The sequence below is a fragment of the Tupaia chinensis genome, unplaced genomic scaffold (genome assembly GCF_000334495.1).
Source record: "Tupaia chinensis unplaced genomic scaffold, TupChi_1.0 Scaffold139190_1, whole genome shotgun sequence".
Taxonomy (NCBI): domain Eukaryota; kingdom Metazoa; phylum Chordata; class Mammalia; order Scandentia; family Tupaiidae; genus Tupaia; species Tupaia belangeri.
The window spans coordinates 798,887-804,513 of NW_006199080.1; positions in this window are offsets into that span (position 1 = coordinate 798,887).

Consider the following 5,627-nt stretch of genomic DNA (forward strand, 5'->3'; position numbering starts at 1 on the left):
TATATATATATATAAATTATTGGGTAAAACAGGGCCGAATGAGTATATTAGTATGTTTTTTTGTGGGTTGATCAGCCTTGACTCTGGGGTTCAGTAGTGAATACATACAAAGGTTTACCAACTAGAGCATTCTCTTCCACGTTTGCAAAACATGATTGCCATGTGACAGTTTTGTCACATGACTGTGTTCTTTTTAAGAAAAATGGTCTTACTTCAGATGCTACTGAGATGGTATAGATGGTACCTTGGTCTGGAAAGATTTTAAAAATCAATTATTTTAAATTTGTTTACTTAGTTCATTTCATGAAAGAAAAAACAAAGCACCTTTAATAGGTCTGCATACCACTATCTTTTTTTCCAGCTTTTCTAGCCAGCCAAGGGCATGCATGTGTGCACCTGACGTGTATGTGTTGACCTGGGAAAAGAGCCCCCATCTTCCATAGGGCTTCTAGCATGACAGACTGATGTGTTACCTCTGCACCACAACACCTGTGTCTAAAACTCCTTTTCTTTTACTTCTTTCTTCTCTTCTCTTTTCTTTTTTTGAAATTTTGCTAGAGTGCACTCTCCAGAGACAGAGAGATACAGAGACAGTGAAAGGCACCTCATAGGTTGGCCCTGTAAACCTTTCTTGACAAAGTTTTTGTTGGAGTTCTAACCAAAGAAAATGTAAACAATGAACATAAAATTATGTAGCAATCTACTTAAGAGACCTAATCAAATTGGTCAACTCACCCTCCATTACTACCAAAAAGCAAGAAAAACAAATGGAAAACCTTGAGAATATTTAAAACTTAATCTGGTTTATGTTTATTTCTAGAAAAGAAAATAGACATTGTTTGCAAAGGGAGATATTTTCTCTACCACAGTCTTATATGACTACCAAAAGACCCATCAATTCAGACAGAAAGTTTGTCATTTTGTGACATAAACTCTCGCTGCTTGAAGCCTTACCAATAACCTGCATGAAATATTTATTCTTATTTATGTTATCTTAATTTTTATCTTATTTAAAATCTAGCAGAGAAAAAGTTTAGCTCAGATTCAGACTAGTACCAAAGTAGAAGAGGACATTTCCTCCATCAAAAACTCCCAATGGAAATAAACTCTCAGTCATCTCAGAAATAATTATATTTCAAGGGTAGAGGCTGGAATTTATTTAAAACTATAATGATTTGTAATGGAAAATAAACAGACACAGATTCAACCAAAAATTTGGCCTTTAGAATTTTAGTGTGTTGGGACCATCAGTTGGCATAATGTCTATGTCACTGGACTCCCATGTAATCGACCGTGGTTTGAATCCCAAACCCAGTGACTTAAACTCACGCTGGGCATGTGTGAGTATGTGCCCAAGATCCCAAGAGGAGATGGAGGAAAAGTGATTGTGGCATGGCCATCTCCCCTGGGGGTGATTTCTCACTTTCGGTCTCTCTGTCTCTGTCTCTCTTTCTGGAAAGCATACGCACCCTACAGCAAAAATGCATCTCCCAAAAAAATGAATTTTAGTGTGTTAAAGACACTGTGGCACTACCTGGAAATTTTATCCAACACTTACAACTAATCTCTATAATGTTTTATTTTCATAATTTCATGTTTGTGACTTCAAATTCTCAAATTTACTGAGTCTTTATGCTAATCAAGTCAATTTTAATCGGTGACTTTGCAATTTTACTTACTTCAGTCTCTATGTCCAATTACTGGCACATATCGTTTATTTCAGAAACTATTAAAAAATTTAATTTGTTATCAAAATTTAATAGTAAAATCCAATGTCAAAATATATATTTATATATTAGCATTTGACATTTGCAAATTGAGGCAAAAACAACAATATCATGTATGATAGCACATACACTTCTTAAACATAAAATTACAAAATTTATAAAATACATGTATGCTGAGAAAAACAAGATGCTAATAAAGAAATAAAATAAAACCTTTAAGGCCAGGAGGTGGTGTGGAGTTTAAGGTGCTGGATCCCACATGGCCAACTATGTGGTTAGAATCCCTGATGCAGCAGATTGGCCATCACTCTAGGTATGTATGTGTGTGTACTCAACTAGAATAGAAGGGATTGCGGTGTGGCCATCTCATCTGGTGTGTGATTTATCACTTTCTCTTTTTTTTTCTTTCTCTATGTCTTCTTCTGGTGAATGTACATGCCATCTAGAAAAAGAAAAAAAGAAAGACCTATGTAAATGGCAACAAATGTAACTTCATGGATTGGAAGACTTAATATTGTTAATTTTTTCTAAGTAATATAAAGATTCAATGTAATTTGAGTTAAAATATCAGCAAGTATTTTTTTTTATTTGACATGCTTATTCTAAAATATGACAAATCCATCTGAATATATACAGTTTTGAATAACAGAATAAAACCAGAGGACTCCTATTACCTGATATTCAGATTTAGCATTAAGGTACTGTATCCATGACACTGTTATTTTGAAGAAAAGTTAGATTTTTAGATTAATAGAGCAGAGTAGAGAGTGTAGAAATAGATCCACCCTGGCCCATTGATATTTTAAAAAGCAGCAAGGATGACTATTTTGGAAAGTGTATATACATCTCTCAAAATAAGTCGTGCAGAAACAATGAATGTCCATGTACAAAACAGTGAATCTCTAGCCAGACTTTGCACCACACACTGCAACTCAGAGCAAATCATGGATAAACACTAAAAAGAGACAAAAGCTATAACTCTTACAGCAAAAGTATAGTTCATAAATGGTAAATCGTACTCTATAATATTAGACACCTTCAGTTTATGAAATAAATTGTTAAAAGAAATAGAAGACAGAAATTTTTAAATTATATATCCCATTAAGGATTTGAATTCAGAATTTATAAAAAGCTGTCAAAAATCAGTAGCAAGAAAGCAAACAACCTAATTGCAAAAATGAACAAATTATTTGAAGAGACACTTCACTAAAGAAGATGAAAAGATGCCAAATGAGCATAAGAAAATGTATTTGGTATTCATCAATATTCTCTATTTCTAGAGAAATAGAAATGAAAAGCACAATGCATTTTTACTAAACACATACTAAAATAGCTGTAATAGAAGAGTGATCATATCAAATACGTAGACAAGGCAGGACATTCACTGCTGATAAGGATTTAAAACACTATAGGAACTTTGAGTTACCATTTGGCATTTTTTTTTTTCCAACTAAACATCTACTTAGCATACAACACAGCAGTCCCACTTCTTGGTATTTACCAAAGTGAAATAATAATCTATACAAAAAAATACTTATCAAAAATATTGATATGACTCCTTTGTAATCACTGAAAAAAAATCCAAATGTCCCTTAACTGGGAAACAGATAAATAAATAAAATTATGTGGTCCACAAGTTCGGTGAAATAATATTCTACAATACAAGAAAAACACTATAGCTTCACTTTTCGTCCGACATCTTCGCAATGCTGTGGTGGCCGCTGCTGCTCTCCCAGTTTCTTGATGCTGCGCAACGACCACAAGAAGAAGAAAGATGCCGGGAAGTCGTCCAAGAAGGACAAAGACCCAGCGAACAAATGTGGAGGCAGGGCCAAAAAAGAAGTGGTCCAAAGGCAAAGTTCAGGACAAGCTCAATAACCTGGTCTTGTTTGACAAAGCAACATACGACAAACTCTGCAAGGACGTTCCCAACTATACACTCATAACCCCAGCTGTGGTCTCCGAGATACTAAAAAGCTGCAAAGCAGAATACTAGGGGGAAGAAACCTGAAGCCAAGAAGGCTGATGCCAGTGGCAGGGTTAAAAAGGGTGACTCAAAAGCTAAAAAAAAAAAAAAAAAAAAAAAAAAAGAAGGGAAAGTCCACTTCAATCCAGTCCTAGTCCAGGGCATCGGCAGATACTCCTGGTCTGCCGTTTATTCCAGGAAGGCCATGTACAAGAGGAAATACTTGGAAACTAAATCCAGGATTGAAAAGAAAAAGAAGGAGAAGGTTCTTGTGACTGTCACAGAACCAGTTGGTAGAGACAAGAATGGTGGTACCTGGGTGGTCAAACAACACAAATGCCCAGTTCTTATCTACTGAAGACGTGCCTCAAAAACTGGTGAGCAGTAGCAAAAATCCCTTCAGTTAGCATGTGAGAAAGCTGCGAGCCAGCATCACTCCTGGGACCATTCTGATCATCCTCACTGGATGCCACAGAGGCAGGAGAGTGGTTTTCCTGAAGCAGCTGAGCAGTGTCTTGCTACTTGTAACTGGACCACTGGTGGTCAATCGAGGCCCTATGCTTAGAACACACCAGAAATTTGTCATTGCCACGTCCACAAAAATTGACATTAGCAAAGTAAATATCCTAAAGCACCTTGCGTATGTTTACTTCAGGAAAAAGAAACTGCGGAAACCCAGACACCAGGAAGGTGAGATCTTCGACACAGAGAAGGAGAAATATGAGATTTCTGAGTAGCACAAGGTTGATCAGAGAGCTGTGGACTTGCAAATTGTACCAAAAATTAAATATGTTCCTCAGCTCCAGGACGACCTGTGATACGTGTTTGCCCTTACAAATGGAGTTTATCCTCACAAATTGGTGCTCTATTTTTTTTTTGCCAAGAACCTAATTAAATAATCAATCAAAAAAATAAAATAAAATAAAAAGACAAGGTCTCACAATCCTTGTGCCTCAATCTCCCAAGTAGATGGGACTAGAGGTGCACATCACCAGGCCTGGCTTTCAGAGTAGGCCAAAAGTCAAACCTAGGCCTCTCATATGACTTCAGCCTGCCAAGAGCAGTGTCAACCAGTGCACAGTACAGTGACTGGGTCTAAAATGAAAAAATCAACTATGAAATAGCTTCTAGGAGGGGCAGGAACAGGGACAATCAAAATTCAAGAGGAACACAATCAATCCATTTCAACTACTTTATATTTCTAACATACTTAGAGAGTAAAAGAGAAGGAAAAAGAAAAGAGAAAATTATGGCATAAAAATCATGTTTTGAATGCCTATATTTAATGAAGTGATTCTTTTTAGAGCACCAAACAAAATCAGCCAATTACTAAGTTAAAATCTGTGAAAACAAACTCTCTTTCTGTCATAGGATATAGCTAATTCTATTACTTGTTTGTTTGTTTTTTTCATATTTTCAACATTACTTTTTGACTTTATTAAAAAAAAAGTTCTTTAAAAAAATTGCTAAATGGTGCATGTGCTCACGGAGAAAGAGACTATAGTGAGAGAAGAGTGGAATAGTGAGGAAGCACTCTCCATAAGGCATGGAGGGAATATTTGCAAAGTATTCCACAGACAAGGAATTGATATCCAGAATATATAGGGAACCCAAACAGCTCACCCATAAAAAAGAGTAATCCTATAAAAAAAAAATTGGATAAATGAATTGAATAGACAACTCCCAAAGGAAGACTTACAAATGAGAAAAAAGGCACATAAAAAGTTCTGTCTCCTGTCATAAGAGAAACGTGAATTAAAACCACAATGACATACCATTTAACCCCAGTTAGAATGACTAGGATAAACATAAAGAAAGAAAGAATAACGAGTACTGGTGAGGCTGTGGTGGAAAGAGAATCCTTACTGAGGGTGCGTGCCTGTGCTCCTGGATGGCTGACAAGGCTGGGGAAGGTTGCCGCGTGAGACGCTGAA